This window comes from Hesperophylax consimilis, chromosome 16, assembly GCF_061612785.1.
Source record: "Hesperophylax consimilis isolate HC1 chromosome 16, BYU_Hcon_1.0, whole genome shotgun sequence".
Lineage (NCBI taxonomy): Eukaryota > Metazoa > Arthropoda > Insecta > Trichoptera > Limnephilidae > Hesperophylax > Hesperophylax consimilis.
In genome coordinates, this window is record NC_142851.1 from 5,766,170 (window position 1) to 5,787,181 (window position 21,012).

Below are 21,012 nucleotides of genomic sequence, written 5' to 3' on the forward strand. Positions count from 1 at the left end.
TCAGGACTAAAGATATATGAAGAAATAATAATAATATAAAATGAAATGTCAGGCTTTCTGTAAAAATATTAAAATACATACAATTAAATTAAATGTTACCTTGTATATATTCGTTTATATTCTAACGTAGTATAAACTAATTAAATAAATAATACAAAAAAAATAGTGCCATCTGGTAACTGAAATTCATAACTTTTATAACGAAGATTTACATTACCGCCATCTTACTGTTTTCAGGCAAACGTTTTTAAAATAAATTCTAGTTAGAAAAAATATTGTTTTGGAAATGAACAACAGAGTTCGTGTGTGTCGAAAATAGTTGATTTTGTCATGTCTACAATCGGTCTTAATTGATATTCGTAGGTACTACAATTAATTTGGTCCGTTTATCAGATGTGTTGTGCCATAATTAAAATAAAATAATTACGTTCCCAATTAGTAAAATAGTTACTCAGTAACCTTTACTACGTAACACCTGTCCCATTTATGCCGCAAGTGATATATTTTAATTAAAACCCATTAAAGTTTAATTAGTTACATGTGTAGGTATAGTTAAATGTATAAGGAAGCTGGTCACCAATACTCATACAAATTACGTCATTATAGTTAAGTAGTAGTAATAACATAGATCACTCTAGAAATGTATTATAAATTTGTACAGCGTACTGTTTGAGGTGATTTTGCACAAAAACGGCGCTATACAAGTCATCCAATTATTATTATTATTATCGAATTTGAATTTTATTGATGGAAGTGAAAATGACAGTAAACAAATATTTATATTTTTAATAAATTATTACTATTAAAATATGCACAAAGAAATTTATGACAAATATTATAAAAATTCATCATCATTTAGAGAAGATCAATTTTGCGATTTTGAGAATAGATTGTTAGTATAGAAGCAAATATACCTATAACCCGCAGAATTTTCATCATCATTTAGAGAAGATCAATTTTGCGATTTTGAGAATAGATTGTTAGTATAGAAGCAAATATCTATATAGGCGGCCGCACACAAGGACGGCCAAAGGAAATTACGACGCCAAAAATGGGTAAAGGCATTTTATTCAAACTAATTATAAATACATTTGAAACATTCTCTATAAACCAGTTCAAAATGAACCGCAAGAATTTATTTTTTGAACGCAACCCAATAAATAGTCTTCACATGCGCGCAAAATTGGATTATATTCGCGAGGCCAATATTGCTTAGCTGTGAGCTGTGACTGATTCATTGACGGTGTAACTCAAAACCTCCTAGATCACAAGGCCGGGACACTCATTCAAAGCAGCCTCCTTTTTTTTTTAATAATTAAAAAATATTTTTTTGTAGGTTCCCATACAAGTTAGGAGGCTGATTTAATTCAGTGTGCCGGCCTTGTGATCTAGAAGGTTTTGAGTTACACCGTCAATGAATCAGTCACAGCTCACAGCTAAGCAATATTGGCCTCGCGAATATAATCCAATTTTGCGCGCATGTGAAGACTATTTATTGGGTTGCGTTCAAAAAATAAATTCTTGCGGTTCATTTTCAACTTTTTCCCTATTTTAAAATCAGAAAGTTTTCGACATGGATATTGAATTGTCAGGTATTTACAATTATTTTTAACATAATAGTTTTAACATAAGATGGTCATAATATATGTTTTATGAAATACTATTTTTTTTTTTAAATATATACCTACAGTGAAATATTTTCTTTATCTAATGTCAAATGAACAGTTTTACAAATTATCGCCATTTTACAGTGTAATCACAATTAAATGTCGTATTTACCTATCTCATAATTTCAAAATACAGAAATAAATTAAGGCGATACCTATATTTAAAAAAAAATTGAATTTCTACAAGCACCTGACTGCTCCTATTTACGCATTTTTCTGAAAGATTTTCTTGGGTAATCTCTTTTCACAAGCATTTCTGGTCAGAATATCAAATAAAAATATATTTGGCTGCGAGGAAATAGCAGATAATCGTTCCATGCAAGAGCGTCGTCCCGTCTTGCTCCCCTAGGCGCGCCAAAAGATGTTTCACATCAAAAAACTTTCGTACTTAACTAACACGTGGAAGTATTTCTCGTCAGAATGTCTAGAATTAAGATTCGTTAGGAATTGAACACGTGTTCTCTTGCTTTAGGCCTAAACCAGGAAACGAGAGATAAATTATAATTAACTTATTGGGAACTTTTCGAATCAATTAAGAAACTCGGGTTGTTTTGTATTGTTTTCCTTTACTGGAATTTAGCCTAATCTTATCTATCTTTGTTTGTATTTCCGACTTTATGTCCAGGTTAAATCTTCCCCATAGGAAAAACTAAACCCTTCACACACTTTTCCACAAATGATCATCTGGTCAACCAACATTATGCAAGTGCATTATATAAGCAAAATAAATACAAAACAATACAAGAACAATACGTCAACTCACCAGAGATCAAGTGGTAATTGTATGTGTTAGTATTATTGAATCCAATATTATTTACTGCTGACAAACTGCTTTGGCTAATCCAAAACTACAGAATTTTCCAATAAGAGGTGTTATTTTGATATTCAATCGTAAAATATCAATGGTTTCCTTGCTTGTGTGGCACGTAGCGCCATCTTGTTGAAAGAAAACGTTGTCCAGATCAATACCATCCAATTCCGGCCATAAAAAATAATTAATTATCTCTCGATAGCGCAATCCATTCACCGTAACTGTTGCTCCAGCCTCATTTTCAAAAAAGTAAGATCCAATGACTCCGCCGGACCATAAACCGCATCAAACAGTCACACGTTGGGGATTTTCAACAATAACTCTTGGGTTTTCCGAGCCCCAGATGCGACAATTTTACTTGTTGACGAAGCCACCGAGGTGGAAATGGGCTTCATCACTCACGATGATTTGCATTTGATTCACTCAAGTGAATTTTAATAATTTCAATGCGTTGTTGAAGCGTGTATCGTTTCATTTTTATTAATAACTTAGTTTTTACTTGTCAAATGTCAAAAAATAACCGCTTAAAAAGTAACATCTACCGAATAGCGGGCTATTCAAAATAACACCTCTTATTGGAAAACCTTGTATATGTTCAATACATTTGACCAATGAACTTGATGCTGCGTTAGAATGTACATATATTATTAATTTATATTCTATACAGGCAGATAATATACAGGACCACACATAACTGGGAGGTCACTTGAGATTAACACTGTTTATTGTTTATTAGAGTAATTTAGATACAGATCGCACGCAGAGGACACAATTGGAGAAGAGATGGGAAAGTTTAAGGTTGGAAAGAAAGCATACAGTTTGAAAAAATGACAAAACATTATCCTTTATCTCCGCAAATAAAGCTGTGACAAATAAAAAAATCTTTGTTTGCCTTCCATCAATCATTGACTTGTTCGCTTTGAATACAGATTCAGACTTTTGAAACGGTTTTGAAAACACGTTTTTGAAATCCCAATAAAGCTTACGAGTCTAGACGTTGTAAGATTATATCAGATCTTCCCATACTTATGTATTATATACCTGTATTATTATTTATCAAAATCTTTTATTAATACACGACAAACCTACCTACCTACCGTCGACACTACACAAAAAATAATAACATGACATAGAGGGTGTTTTAATTTATCAGCAAAATAAATATTATTGTGTTATTAAAAAATTAGAAAAAAATTACGATAATGATGGTATTTTTATTTACATCTTTTAGAATTTCATTTTTGTTTTCGGTAATGAATGAATTCAAATTTTGGAAGCGGAATTTAACCCACTTTCTGACATCCGATCGACCCGAAATTCAATTCAGACTCGTTGTCGATGACAATGCATTCAATTTTGGTGGTAATAACGTACACACAAGCGGAAATGGGATGACATTACTATATGAATAAATGTTGATTCTACACGATCGACATTTAGAGAGATTGGTAGAGTAATTCACTCAAGTTCCTGAGTAGAAAGATTCAATACTCAATCAAACCCATAGACATATGAATATTAGTAGACCTGCCCTAAGTGATTAAAAGCGTATTATCCCCACTCCCCATACCGGTTCCATTGGAGCCGGTTGTGCTCGCGTATGGCCTCAAGTGAAATTTGAAAACGTGACGTCATCATTCTTGTGCGAACTATGGTCGAGGCATCATCGGTTCATTTTACGAAATAACACGGCAAAATGTTGACTTGTACTATGAAAACTTGTAAAAATAGATTTGAAAAAGAGAATAAACCCAATTTTCGTATTACATTCCATATATAAACATTATTTTACTTTATTTTAAGCATATTCACATCGTATAATATAGATCAGTTGTTACTATCACATCGAGAAACGTCTGGACGCGAAACACAAAGCTGGTTGGTTGCTGGGAAGTAAATTATGAACATTTATAAAAGTGTCTTAACTAAATACTTAAACAAAATATTCGACTCTGAAAATAGAACCGAATTTTTTTGCCGAATTTGGACTTCGCAAATTTGTTCATAACGTGGCGAGTAATTTGCGCTCCCATGTAAAAATGTCTATTCATTCAAAAGCAGATTTTACTTTTAAGAAGTAAATGGTGATATTATAATGCGAGATGCCTATTTACTGTCAGATTGATTTATTGACGAATCACAGTCAGCCTTACTCCCTTCGTTCTTCAACAGTTGATTTTACCCCTCGCCATTATCTTCTCGTCTATCAATTCCTATGTCTGTGATCAAACCCAATTTTTTTAAAAGTTAAAATGGATGTTTTAAAGTTAAAATGGATGTTTTAAAGTTAAAAAACCTTTGTTTTTTAAGGGTTGAATTTTATTTTATTTTTAAATTGACGAATAAATTTTCCAGAACGATCAAAATCTGCCGTTCTTGATTTGCTGCCAAAATGTTCGTTTTTGTTCGTGAATATGGCGTTGTTGACGTCACCCCGGCCGACATCAGTTACAGCCATTTTACCAACCAGTAGCGTTTACTACGCCATAATGACGTTGTTGCCAATTTTAACCTTTTATGTGTGGTTAAAGATCGCTTTTAAAATCAATCATTAAATTTACATATTTTTAAAACGATGGTCAGAAATTAAATTAAAACCTTCCATATATTTTTATAGGTCTCCATAGTTGGGCAATAAATTGATTGATGTCTGATAGTTTGAATTCACTAAACGTGGTTGTCATTTATACATCACCGACTAACTTATGACTTTCAGTACTAAAATAAATAATATATAAAGTAATTCAGATCCCCCTGTAAAGGTGTGAGACTAAATGTATTTTGAAACCCGACCAGCTGATTTCTGAAAACGGATTGAATGTAGTCAAGCTTCTATAGCAGTCGAAGTGCTATCCATACCGGGCTAGCACTATATATTTATACTCTTATATAGCCATAGCACTATATCTATAGAACCGACCCCACGAGGGGTCTCTTTGTGTTTAGAATTTATATTTGTATCCCCGTCTGATTCATGGTTCTTGTTTACGATGTGACCGACCATGCGAAAGATTGTAAAATCCCATTTGACAGGGTTCAGACTACAGGCGGACAGACGGATGGTTTGTAAAGACTTTCTCGAGTTCTGAGATATTTTTGAGGTTGTCTGCGTATTGTATATCATTTATGTTTGGTACCTTCATAAATTAATATTATTTTAAAAGTCACGTTCTTTCATTCATTTTATGTTATATATTTATTACCTAATACCTGGCTTAGCTCGTATTTCAATAACCTTCTTTCTCATCAATGATAATATTAATAATTTAAAAAAAATTGGCAGCGTTTTTATAAAGAAATAACCTCAAGGGCACTGTACAAATTTGACATACTAGGATGTATCTTATTATGTATAAGACGATACCTGCCTGGAGTGAATCTGAAATCAACAATACACATTTTACATCGTGTCTCTTAAACAACTCTATTCTAAAATAATACTCCTTTGTTTTCATAAATGCAAAACACAACAAAACAACTAACACCTTTATTAGAAACACTAGATCTCAAGGTCATAAACGTATCCAGCAAGCAACTACAAATAGAACATTTGGTCAAAAAAGTTTTCTATACTATGGTACTAAGCTGTACAACAAAATCCCACTCTCATTCAAAAATCACAATAATTAATATCAAATAAAAAGCTGGATACAAAACGTATGGAGATCAGAAATAAAAAAATATACTGTCACCAAATACAGACTGAAATGGAAACCAATCAACTGCTCTCAAAAACACCATGTAATATATTTATAGAAAAATCCACTATATAATGTATTTAATATTAATTTTCATACTAATAAATTTTAATTATATGTAAATGAAATCTGGAGATCCCAGTGAGGATAAGATTATCTCTATATGTTACAAAAAAAAGATACAAAGAAAAGGGACGGACCGCCAAACAACTCGGTCTTCGCACACACTTCTTGCCTCATTCACATTCATACATCTTCTCATACATACTCTTCTACTATTCTGATTCTTAACATGGCCCGACTCGAGTATCTGATTCACTTGATCGTGCCATGTCTTCCTCGGGCGTCCCCGACTTCTGCTACAAACCATCTAAGAGTCCCTTTCTTAATCTTACTCATTACGCTTACTTCAGCACATTCCTCGCACGGTCGAACATGGTTTTACCACATATACGCCTCAGGGATCTCATTTCAACAGCATTCAATCTACTTTCATCTTTTCTTTGCCAGTTCCATGCCTCACTTCTATACATCAGGGTAGGTACCAGCACTCCATTGTGGACTGCTAACTTCGCTTTTTTGTTACAATTTTTTGTTAGCGCCAACTGCGTTCAGTCCTCCATTAACGGAGTTACCTGCATTTACCCTTATTTAAAGAAAGATAATATAAAATTTATTATTATTTACAATGTTGCTGACTGTGATTGTAACCGACTTGTTTGTGTGGTGAATTTACTCACTATTTCATGAAATAAGATATTATTAATCTATAAGTGTGAAAATATTTAATAAAACACGACTCATTTGAAATAGAGCAAAAATCTCTCGAAAAATATTTTAGCTGTATTTAAAGATACATCGTGAATTTTTTCATACCTACAGCATATTAAATAAGAGAACAAAACGTATTTTTAATAATCTTCAGAGCTTACTTTGCGATTTTTTTCTATCGGGGGAATTTCATACAATTACCGTTTCGGCAAAACAAATGTAAATAACATAAATTTTTGTTTGAACTTAAAAAATTGAAGTTTTAAAGAAAAATATAAATAGGTACTTGAAGTTGTTGGCCACTGCCAGTGTTAATAAATATTTTTTTAAACTGAAACAGCATTGGTATTCAATCGTAAACAACGCAGGAAAATAATATAATATTTTGGTGTGTTCATTTTTTATAGATGATCAATTTAATAAAAATCAACTCACTAGGCAGGAAGTCCGTTATTTTACAATGCACACAGCCTCTATAAACTTTAAATTGTAGATATTATATTATGCTCAGTTTTACTGCTTGAAAATCAATTAGTAGATTTATAAAAGTAGTATTTTTATTGCTTTACGATTAGGTTCTAATGGCAGATATTATAATATAACGTACACCGCACACAGCGACTCAGTCAAAGGAAGCCAATTAAAACGCAATTAAAACCTCCAAATAATTATCAAATCTACCAAGCTAATGCTAGCTTTACACTATCCTTTTTTTCATACCGGAAAACATATGAATAATCTTCGTTTTAAACGATCATTATTTTCATACCTATGATTTCATACAGATAATGAAAATACAACCTTCAACATAACCTAATCTTGAAAGCATCTGTCACTGTCAATTGTGAACTGTGTCGTGTGCTCGGTCGTTATCCATTCGATGTTTTGTTTACCTGTTCGTTGTTTGAACTTTTATTATAATGATTTTTATTGTTACCTATAGTCTATACCTTGGTAAAATTGCCGGCCTGATCACCAAAACACGACAGCGCAGATGCCAAAGCAATAGCTGTCACAACCCTTATCTATTCATTAATTAATAAAAGTATGTTATCATATGAAGTTACCACACATAGATATTCTTTATTCTATGTTAACAGTACGTATGTAAAGTTCTCGTGTATTATTTACTGAAAACTATATCTCAGTCATCAAACATACACGCGAAATTTACAGTACCTAGCAGTAATGCATATTATCAATCAGAAATAAATACATATTGTAGTCTTTTTATTAATATTTAAAATAGAAAATTGAATAAACGTGCAACATTTTCACGTAAAACAGTTAGGTAATACAATAACAGATATCAAAAAATGTCCGCCATCATTGTGCGAAAATCTGTACCAACATAGATATATATTCATGGTACCAACGACCAAAATAGAACACGTCTTTTTTCATTCCAAATCGCTAGGAATAGACAAACTGGATGAAAAAAAGCACGGTGTAAAAAGCAGGCGTAATTGATTTGAAAACCACCGGCCTCGTAAAAATGTTCGCTGTGGAACTTTGATGATTTTGACATTGAGGAAGTAGACTTTTAATTGGTGTAATAAAGTTTAGTTTATTTATTTGTAAAGCCTGCATGAGATTGATATGTATAGCACCGCCATGTCCATTTTATGCAGGCAGTAGGCATCAACGTGTTGTAAATGATGCAATTAATTTTCAAATTAAATATTTACACTTTAACAATACATATGATATAATTGCTTTTTACGATTGCTTCTTCTAGGTCGCGCAATAATTGGATGATGCGAACGCATGCTTTATGTGAATTGGTGTATGATTTAACCCTTTCGTCCCGGAAAGAAAAAAATCACATTGGATCCGAAGCGGGGTCACTCAGTCCCCCAATTTGTTTTGCTTATTAAAAGGTGTTAATGACATAATTCGATGAAATTTGTTTTGGTTATAATTAGAGGGAAGTATATATTACATATTTCAGTAGTCATTATCAAAATCGTTTCATAAATAAAGTCATAATTAATGTTCTAATGAATTTAGACCATAACGCATATGTTTTCAAAGAAAACAGAGAAGGCGGGTACGTAGCAAGCATCGCGCCTCGTTTCCGAATCTCGACTGCCGATTGGCGATTAAGCGTCGACGTGGGTGGCTAGTTTCTTGCATAGGATGGTCTGTAAATGATGAATATATTTTTTTATTATATATTTTTTAAACAAATCTACCACTACTAAACTGGTTACGGATGTTATTGCGAATATTATAGCATATTTAGATATTAATGAAGGTATTAAATTCTTTATTCTCCTAATTTATGATTTGATATATTATATTTACATTTAGGATCAAATCGTAGTGTTTACCTTACGATAAATGATGGGTTCGTTTGAAGGTATATTACGGGCGTAAAATTGACAATTAAAAAAATATATATATACATATTTATATATTCAGTTAAAAGTTTTTCATTTAAGGACACTTATATTTTTAACGGTGAACGGTTTTGAACCGCAGATGACACCAAATCAACGCGATCATCTGGGAACGCGTCCTTCTGTCAAGGTTCGAAATAAAACGGATTAAAACAGTGAAAAAACAAGGTATTTTAAAACTGTTATAGTTATATTTTATTGTAACCTCAGAAATACCTGTTTTTGGTGTTTTTTTCTGTGAATATCCCACAAGAGTCCCAACTGCTCCTAACCATGAATGTGATTTGTTCCGCGGCACACCAAATAAAAATGCCTTAAAAAAGTAAATGTACTTTATTGATATGAATAAAGGAAATCATAATCTATATCTAATCATTTCATGAAATAAATATGAATCTCGAACCAAATTTACAACTTATGTAAAGATGCCATAATAAGCTGCGAAAATATGCAGTTAGATACCGAGATGGAAATTCCGACCCTTATTTCATTAATAAAATCAAACGACTAAATTGCAAAATTTAATATCTAACTAATCACGCCGTTTCCCCGCAGGGGTAGGCAGAGAGGACGGATCGCCAAAAAAACTCGGTCTTGGTACACACTTCTTGCCTCATTCACATTCATACATCATCTCATACATACTCTTCTATTATTTTGACTCTTGACATGTCCCGACTCGAGTATCTGATTCACTTGATCATACCATGTCTTCCTCGAGCGTCCCCGACTTCTGGTACCATTCGCATTTGCATCAAATATCCTCCTTACACTTCGATCTTCACTCATTCGCTCTACATGCCCAAACCATCTAAGCGTCCCTTTCTTAATCTTACTCATTACGCTTACATCAGCCTTGCACTCTTTACGGATCTCCACATTCCTCATTCAAATTTAATATCGTATAGAATAAATGTTTTACACCCCTTTAAGAGTATTTAAAAAACACCATTGCCAAAGTTTAAAATGTACTTACCAGTCTGAAGATGTAACAGAGAGAAACTGGTTCGGTCTCACAGATTATAATTATTTACGATAAAGTTAGGAATCATAAACTAAAACACAATTATTGCTAACACACGTTTGCGATAAACTTTTTAAAACCATACTGTACTTTTTTCAAACTCCTTGTTTACACTTTCCTTCAAAATTTGAATATAAAATAAATGTCTTTGTCTGGTCCATGTGTTTTTCATGTGAGAAATAGAGACAGATATAATTTTAATCTTGTTCATAAAATTTGTGACACACACCGGATGTATTCCAGACAGGCCGACATCTTGGCCCGGCAAAAGAACATCTTAGTATAGCAAAAGGACATACGAAATATGCAGTGTAAGCGACCGGAATTTAGCCCTTTCTGTATAACTTCGAAATTAGTAGCTACAGTTAGTATTGTCCATTTATGCCGACGCCCATATTTCAACTAGTGGTCAATCATTTAAGTGTTGCGAAAAGGTAAAAAGTAATGGTAGGAAAGCAAACGTGACTCAAATATTACGACACCGCCCTTTCTATTAAAATGCAACTTTTACGGTCGAGTTCGTATCTCGCGGGATCTCGCCACCTGCATAGCTAGGCGAATATTTTTAATGGAAGGGATACGAGCGGGGCAACTACAGCAATGTTACTGAGCTGAAGTGAGACGGAAGGGGGAGTAAATTTCCAGAATTTGTTGTAAATTATTTAATATCTAAAGAAATATAAATGCGATATGTTTTTTTCAAATGTAGATCGATAACTGAATAGTTTTTCTAGGATTACCTAAATTAAAGAGTATGTGGTGTAAAAAACAACTGAGATAAAACATAAAACACTCTTTTGTGTACCAGTGTTCCCCCTGTTCGGTGCGCGAGTGTTAATGATCACTCTATAACTCTATAGAATTTAGAGCTGATCAATAAACTTCAGTTTAAAAAGTTAGAATTCTATCACTTTCACAGTACACGAGATTGTAAAGATTTAAATGTCTAAAAATCGTAAACAAAAAAAAATTGTACGCATAAGTATTCTCAGTTCGTAAAGGGTCCCAAATAAATAACAACTCTACTTTTGTCACGAATCTTCTAATAAATGTAATATCACAGTAATGGCGGGTAAAACAATGATGATTGTATCTCTATGGGGTAAAATAGCAAATGTAAAATCATGTACAGTCCAGTGTTTTAAATAGTTTTTTTAAACTTTATTTATATGTATGCAATTGGTATAAAAGTAAAATATATATGTACACAAAACAATCAAATATTGTTTCACTTATAAGGCACACATCGTACGAAAAGTTCTAAGACTTGGAGCTTACTTTACGGCGTTTGATAGGTTATTAATCATAAAGTATATTATGTATTATCACCAACATTAGTATATTATCATGAAGTGCCTATATTACCCCACAGTTATTTATTTACAGCTAGCAATATAATTAAATATCAACGGCTCATTTCAGGTTCAGTTCCTATTTCGAAATCAATTTCTGACAGTTACTTTCAGCACCGTTACAAGATGTCACCACTTGCGCTCGCAGCTCGCACACGGAGCCTTCTAACCGCACAATATATACTCTGACTTTCACTGACATAAGCATACTTACCTGGCGTAGGGGACACCGTGATCACTAAGGCGGTACCCCCAGGGCGAGGCTGTTCCATTGCACTTCGGTTCGGCTGACCCTTGCGATTATCCCTAATGCGGATAACTCGGGCGCGTAATTTTTGGTAGTCGGGACTGCGTACGCGCTGCTCCCGCCCTTCTAAATTGTAATCAGTTAAACCATAGGTCATAGTAGAGGTTGTGTGAGGTGTTATTTACAGATCCTGTGAGTACTTCTCTTTCGTTGTTTTGAGCGTAAAAGCGAACACTTTTTTTTTTTTTAAATGTACACCTACCTACTTTTTTTAATTTTGTCTTGGAGGCAATTTTATATAGGTACAGTGGTGCCTCACACAACGAACTTAATTCGTTCCAGGAGCAAGTTCGTTATGTGAAACGCGTTTTCCCATAACAATACATGTTAAAAAAAATAATTCGTTCTGTAGCATAAAATATGGTAAGATGACATAAAAAAAAGATAAATTTTTTGTTATTATTTTTATTTAGATACATCTAAAAACATAATGAAAAAAACACACATTTTTTAATTTTAAGAAATAATCTTTGGCTACTTTGGCTGATTTTATTGCATCCTTGTTTTTCAAAATGGTGAAAATGGTGGTCTTGTTGAGGCCAAACTCTTTGACGAGGTCACACTGTTTTACCCCACATTCACTCCTTCTAATTATTTCCTGTTTCATTTCAAGAGAAATCACCTTCCTGCTTTTTTTAGAACCCATCATATAAAAAAAATGTTGAGTTTATCTTAAAAGGACGACTGCCGTGATACGTGTGCGATTTAATTCGTAATGAAGAACGATTGCTGCGATACGTGCGTAAGTTAAGCGTACTACGCAGTGACTAACGAGTCTAACGACTGCCTGCGCGGGAGGATGCAATTAATCGGCAGTGATCGTAGAAGATCGGGCGACTTCGTTGTGTGAAGCGAAGTTCGTTGTATGAATCGTAAAATGAACGAAAAGGAAGTTCGTTGTGTGCAGCATTCGCTGTGCGAGGCGTTCGTTGTGTGAGGCACCACTGTAATTATGTTCATTTTTCTCAGAGTTTCTCCCCTCGTAACCGATGGATTGCTTGCCATAATGAGTACATTGAAAACTCCCCAATAACCATTTCAGGAAGTGACATCACTCCAAAAATGTGCATCAAATTACTGGGTGTCAATCTGGACGCTAATTTTTCCCTTAAAACTCAGGTGAACAGAACTGTAAGCACGGGGTTCTTTCAATTAAGGCAAATTAAAGCAGTGCGGAGAAACCTGCCAACAGAGGCGACTAAATTGCTAGTCAATTCCTATGTTGTTTCACGTCTAGATTATTGCAACGGAATATATGCAAGTCTCCCTAAATGTCAAATCAACAAATTACAATCCGTTTTCAACGCCGCGGCAAGGCTTATCACCGGAGTATCTAAATACTCCCACATTTCAGAGCATCTCAAAAATCTGCACTGGCTCAAATGTCCTGAAAGAATCCAGTTCAAGGTATGCTGGATGGTATTTAAGTCACTTAACGGAATGGCTCCGGCTTATTTATCAGAATTGTGTATTCCAGAAGATTCCAATTCCCGACAGTCAACCCTTAGGTCAGCAACGTCATCAGCTATCGGAAGGTTGAAGGAACCAAAGCGCACACCAGATACTAAGTTCGGTGAGCGTGCTTTCGCCGTGTCAGGACCTAAAGCCTGGAATGGACTGCCACATGATTTGAGAATGATCGCAGACTCGACAGAATTTAGGTCTAAACTTAAAGTCGGAGGCGGTTTACTTACGTTCCCCGCGAGCACTTAGGCCATAGGCCCATTGTACTATTAGGTCTAAACTTAAAACGCACCTTTTCAGACAGTCGTATCCATAATTTCAGAAACCTCCACTTTCACAGTCGACGGCAATTTAAATTAACAAAATGTAAAAAAAAAAAAAAAATACTAAAAATAAAAATAAATAAATAAAAATGATAACAACTAACAATTTGTAGGCTTTTTAAGACAGTTAAATTAAAATAAAAACTATAGCAGACTTAAGGTCATGCAATGACCAGTGTTTTTTGATATAGTGTCCTCTGCGTGCAGTTTTATCTTTTATAAGCATAATGGTGCTGCCAGACGCAAAGCTCACATCAAAAGTTAATGTACAGCGCATCATCTTTTCTACCGACACACGACGCTATCAAATATTTCTTCCTATGGTAGGAGAGGGGGTCAGTTGAATTCGAGAGCGGCCGAGGAACATAATTTCATCTGTCAAAGTGACAACTTTACTTACTGACAGCTTGAGCACGTTTTCGAAATGGATGATACTTGTCGCCTATTGCTGGATCTGTTGGACAGCTCATCCTCAGATGATGATGCCGCCAACTATATAATTATAAATGTTATTTATAAACTTTTTAGATTTTAAACAATCTGCGCGTAAATAGCGCATTTTCACATAACCTCTCCGTCGAATCAGGAAATTCGCAGTTCGCACGCCGATCGACGAAAGCGACATATAATAAATTATTGTAAAATAAGCTCAAGTCGATTTCCAAAAATGTCGAAGGCAAAGGCGGCAAGGACCAACACCAGGGCAGGGAACGAGAAGAGAGCACGAGAGCTGACGAGAGCAAACCAGATTACCCAGGAAAACAATTGAAAACAATCAACAAACGAACAAACTAGAAGCTTCTCTATGTAGGTATCAGGCCGTCCAACTTTATCAAAAAACCGAATGATATTACCATATAAACATACTGAGTTAAAAATATGATTAATTTTGAAAGGGCGAAAATTTGTTTACTTCAAATTCAAATATTGATTATATTTATATTTTAAATATATGTTAAGTATGTTTGCCAAATAAAGTTTTTTTTTATGTTTCTAAATTTACTAGCACACATGACGATATGAGCTAACATAATAAATAAGAAATGCATTATTAGGCTGCTTATGTCATGGCTGTCAAAGGGAACACGGAACTTAGTCGGTAGCTCCGCAATTAAAATGACCCCCTCTCCTTTTTACGGCGGAGAGGGGGACGCATAACTTTTCAAATATCGCGTCGGGAGCGGTTACGTAAAATAAATTCGGTTAGCGAAGTTCAGAACCACACTTATAGCGCGTTATCTTTTTACGTGTGTCGGGTCTGTATGGGATTGTATGGCGAGCGCTATTGTGCTTTATATTATCTGTTGATGTGAGCTTTGCGTGTGGCAGCAGCTTAAACTTTTTAATATAAGTGTGTTTGTCGGAAGTGACTTGCCAGGTAAGTGTGTTTTGGTATCTTTTCTAAATAACAAATGTAGATCCTAGGAAATAAATTGTACAGCGCCCTTGAGGTGATTTTTCACAAAAACGGCGCTCTACAAATTATACAATTATTATTATTATGTATTACTATGTAGTATGTATGGTGTTTCAATTTCAATGTATTTTATGGTGTTGCCCTGTAAAGCGTGTGTAGTGTATACTTGGGACGTTTTAATGAGTTCTGTATTTGTAATTTGTATGTATGAGTTTATTATTTATTTTGTTTATAAGGAGACATGTATTATATTCATATAATTTTCTTAATGTTAATAATTTTGTTTCCATATATAATTTTTTTGTGGATGTTCTAGGTTTGAATTGAAATAGCTTTTTGATTACTTTGCTTTGTGTTACCTGTAGTTCATTTGTGTATGTTTCATGTGCATTTCCCCAGATTTCAATCAAGTAGTTTAAATGTGAAAGTATGAGGCTATAATATAGACCTTTTTTAATTTTATTTGGTAACAGATATGATATCCTGTTAAATACGCTAATTAAGGGGGTGATTTTATCTTTAATATCTTGAATATGCTGTTTAAAAGTTAGGTGTTTATCAATGCACAGCCCAAGATATTTCTCCTGTATCAGGATTTGCAGGTTGTTATATTCAATTTTCAAGTTTAGATTGGTTAGTGGTGCATTGTGGAAAGGCGAAGGTCGGGATAGTTAATTACCCTGGGCTTAACGAAACACTTGTTAAGGCCTTCAGAGTTTCCAAGAATTCTGTTGAAAACATCTGGCGTACCTACAGTTACCAATCCTCCATACAGTAGACAAATTAATGCCTAAAATGGTCCACACACATAAACGTACTCAAAGACAGAGTGAGGAAACTAAGATATATCTATAAATGTCAAAGATGTATCCTGAATAAAGATTTACTCAGAATTACATACTTTGCTTTCTGTCAATAAATAATACAGTATGTTATTATAGGATCTCCTAAAAAAAACACACAACCGCTTCACATAGCAAAAAAATATATTTTAAAAATAATTCCACTTAAATCATATACATATTCATCAGAACTTCTGTTTAAAGAATTTAAAGTAAGAAAACTAAATGCATTATTTTTATATCACACAATTTTACAAGTTTACAAAGAAAATATTCAAAATAAAACTGCACCTTTTAAAATAATAGAAAACCCAGACAAACATCAATTCTCACAACACGAAAAAGTAATGAAAAAAAACAGTGCAATTCAACTATAAATATCTTGGAGTGAAGTATTTTTTAATACATTACCAGAAAGTATTAGAAGTATTATTATCTTAAAAATACACTGAAAATATAAAGTGAATACTCATAGTAAAAATAGCTAACATAATATTACACCCCCCCCCCCCACATACACAAGATAAGGTGTATTATGGTGGTGCATCTCAACAACAAAGATTTTAAATGCCAACTTAAGAACACCGTGAAAATATAAACTATATACCCGAGCTTAAAAATATTATACTTTACCACATATTTTGTTGAAGGAATAACAATTGTTGCAATTTTCCTAAGCGTGTCCTTCTGTCATACAACATATAGCCGGCTACGGAAAAAAGTCTTTCACATGGAACACTCAAGTAGCAAGTGCATTTAGTTTTTTTATAGAAATTTGGCACAGGTTGGAGTAAATGTTTTGGTTTTTTTTCCACCAATCTAAAGGAGTTAATGTGTCATCAAGTAAGACCCTATCGTCCAAATAATCTTCAGCCCGAGAACTGGATGTTCCCAGTGGACGTTTGTTTTGCATTGCTGTCTGGTAATGCTGCCAAATTTTTGAAACCTTTGTAGAGCTTGTGGCAGGATCCAGGGCATCGACATTTGCCAGGCCCATCTCTCTGGTTTCTTGGTTCATTAGGTCACTAATCATTCCTATGACATGTCTTTTGTAGATGTCAGCCGTAGTAGGATCCTCAAAGTACAACTTGTATCGAGGATCCAGAAACATGCAAGTCGTGAATGTTTTGCTTTTTTCCAAATTGGAAATCTCAGTACATTTGATCTCCAAGACTTTCTAAAGCAGTTCGCAAGCCTGTTGTAATTGGGATAACAATGCTGACAGATACATAACTTTGACCACTAATTTCTTTAGTTGCTTCCTCGCATGGCTCCAATAATGTACACAGGTTTTCGCAAATCTCCCATTCGTAGCTATTTAATGCCATTGCATTAGCATTTAACGAGCTATTGATTTCCTCCTTTAATTCTGTAAATCTTTTTAACCCATTAAAAGTTGAGTTCCAACGTGTGCTCACCTCTTGGAGAACTCTTTTCGAAACTTTCCCAGATTGAAGCTGATATCTTTTTAATTTTTCCCATGCTACGTTGCTTTTTTTGAAGTATGTGACCGCCATTTTTACTTTTATTAATATTGACATTATTTCCTCTGATTTTAGGGCATGTTGCACAGCCAGATTTAGGGAGTGCGCATAACATCCCAAATGTTTCCACCCGATCACATGTTCAATGGCATTCTTGATGTTTGCCGCATTATCAGATACGGCCAGTATAACTTTATCTGTTAAATTCCACTCGTCTGTAACCCGTTTCAAGTCCATGGCTAAATTAATTGCCGTGTGGTGCATTTCCTGCAAAATCACACACTCCAGAAGAACAGACTTCAGCATGAAGTCTGCGTTGATGTTATGACCCGTAACAGCCATGTAGGAGTCATTAGTGCACGAAGTCCATATATCGGTTATAATGCAGATGGATTGAACATCTCTTAACAATTCCTCCTTCATTTCATATTTGAATTTTTCATACAGGGTCGGAAGCAAATTATTTTCTTGTGGGTATTGTGTAGTAGGGAAATGCTCATTTCATTAGTTTGCCAAACCCTTTATCTTCAACAATTCTGAAGGGTTGAAAATCCCATATGAACAGTCCCATAATGTGGTCTTCTATTTCCTTTTTATTACTTATCCCTTTTCTGGGTAGAAATGTTGTGATGGTCTGTTGGTTCGTCCTTGGAATTTGAATGAGAAACTCGGTCATTTCTACACAATTTACAGTAGTTCCCGGCTGTGCAGTATGTACACTGGTTGCAGAGTTCTGTGGATCATCAACTATTGTTACAGTAGCTGGATTGCGCATAATATTGTACGATGAAGAATTGTCTTCCCTGCGAACTAATCTCACTGTTGAATGCTTTTTGACCAAATGCTTAGTCAAATTTGATACTGATGCCTTAAAAGAAAGTCTTATTTTACATATTTTGCATTCAGTGCGATATTCACCCTTGTCCACAAAATTGTCCCACGCAACACTACGCACTGGGGCTATTTTTCAATAGTATATTAATTAAATAAAGGCTGTATTAATATATTGTCTGCACAAAGTTAATAAAAAGCAAGATGCAAGTAGGCAGTATAGATACGAATATCATCTGACTGACTCTTGTGACATGCGGAGTTGCATAATATATTTAAAATTTAAATACTTCATATTTATTCTTAATTACTAAAATAACATGAAAATATTTGTACATCGGCTATGGCATAAACAAAACATAAAATGTACGTTCTTTATCACGATAAGGCTGCTGCTCTTTCTTATGCACAAAATAATAGTAGTTGAAAATGAGACAAACGATGTACGTATCTCTGTTTCCACAAAGAAAGAAAGCAATCATCTCTCACACGTGTGCCTGCCGTCACCGTAGGAATTATGAAAAATAGGGAAACACTCTTCTTATGTGGGCGAGTAAGCAAGAAAGGGTCTAGATCAGTGTTTCCCACGGTGGGGCGTACGCCCCACTAGTGGGGCATAACGCCTCAGAGGTGGGGCACCACGCTTCAGAGATGAGATTCTATATATTAAGGGGAATACTCATCAGTCATACAAAAAAATGCCTGAGATGTACAAAATTGAAATATACGCCAAATTTTTATTAAATAGAATCAAACCAGTAACAATTTCATTAATTATCTAAAAACACAGAAACTGTGCAGGATGTAGCTGTAATTGTTTTATACATAATGTATACGTATAATGAGGAAATCTATAATTGGTTTCTCAGTTAAGTAAATTTGAATGCGAATGTTTCTCGTTAAGCTCGACTTCTGCGAACATGGATAGTTACAGAAAGAACACGAGAAAAGAGACGGGCTTTCCTTATTATGAGTGTGAATGTGTCTTATTATGCTTGACCATGAATAATCACAGTAAGAAAATAAGAACAAAGTTTCCTTAGAATGAGTGAGAACGTGTTGCAATAACTGTGACTTCTGAGAAAATGAATAATGACAGTAAGAAAATGAGAATAGTTTATAGTTAGTCCTCGTATGAGTAAACACGTATGCCATTAAATTTGGCTTGCGTGGACATGAATAATTACAGTAGCAACATGAGCACGGTTTTTGCTCAGTGTGAGTGTGAATGCTACATTAAGGCTTAAATAAGAAACTTACACTAAGGATTTGCGAAGAAACTAACACAAAAAATCCTAATATTACTTTGTATGCCAGAAAATTATTATAACCCTTTCCCTCAACTTATTTGGTGGAATGTGGTTTTAGCGCCATAAGCGATTTACTCATTAAAAAACTAAATCGAATGGATATAACTAATAGAGGGGACCTAAGACTGAAATTAACTAACTTAGATCCGGACATAAAATTTCTTTGTAGCAAGCATAACTGAATTTAATTTCAGTTATAATATATGTATAAGAATAGGTTTTATTTAATTTCGTTAGGGGTTCATATGTTAACAAACATATTACAATATGATTTGAAAATTTACCTGCTGTTTAGTTAAAAAAGATGCCAGTGGGGCATGTCATAAAGAAGGCTGGGAAACACTGGACTCTAGATACTGACCTAGGCTAGATTCTCTACACCTACGCAGTATTTCCAATTCTGAGACCGGGCGAAATAAATATTATGTCACCTTCGGTAAAAAATCTATGTTTACAATATAATATGACATAGAAGGTTTGTTTATGAAAATAAATATAAATGCCTTGCACCACAGTGGGAGGGATAAATTCAAACGTCTGTCACTCCTGGACACACGGACCCCCAGATTCCTACCCATCCCCATACCTATTTCCTTCACAGATCTTCCTCTCCTTCATTTTCATAAAAAAACCTCAACGCAGCATCCCAGAAGATTACATAGGCCCGGAGGGAAATTATTTGCCTCAGAGCCTGTGTGGATTGTGGAGCTAATGTTAAAAATACCCTTGTGGTTGATAATAAACTAAACGTTACATATTTCGTTATAAAAAAATATATGTATTAATATTTTTGCCAAATGCATAAAATTTATACTGAAGTCTTATTTTACATAAATATATTCAACCTTTTTTAAAAAAATTTTTTTTAAATTTTTTGCTAGGGCAATCCCAATGAGTTACAAAACTCATCTTAGGACAGGAGGAAATTACAATACATAAGTCGGAACAGAATACAAAAGAAGAATACATACAGAAGTCAGTACAAACAATTTTAGATTGGCATCAAAATATCAAAAATACAACACTGCATAATAATTTTTAAAAGACAGGCTAAGTAGAACAAAAAAATAAAATAAGAGTAAACAAATACATAAAGGAACAATCAAAGATATACAAATATGGATTTACTGATTTTCATTGTTAAAAATATTTCTTTAAACCATCATTGTGAGTTTTTTTATTTTTCTCAATAGTTTTGTACATTTCTAGAAGCGAATTATAAAGTGTGTAGGAAATGTAGTTTAAAGATTTTATTCCATATTTTGTAGTGTGTGTTTGAGGAATGCGGATTTTATTGTTATTTCGTGTA

At 34.1% G+C, this 21,012-nt stretch overlaps 1 non-coding gene across 1 annotated transcript; it reads left to right on the forward strand.

Annotated features, from left to right (window-relative positions):
• The first annotated feature begins 11,931 nt into the window (after positions 1-11,931).
• Positions 11,932-12,094, forward strand: LOC149416589 (U1 spliceosomal RNA). Its single transcript, XR_016303439.1, has one exon. It is a non-coding gene; the product is annotated as a U1 spliceosomal RNA (small nuclear RNA).
• Positions 12,095-21,012: the final 8,918 nt, after the last annotated feature.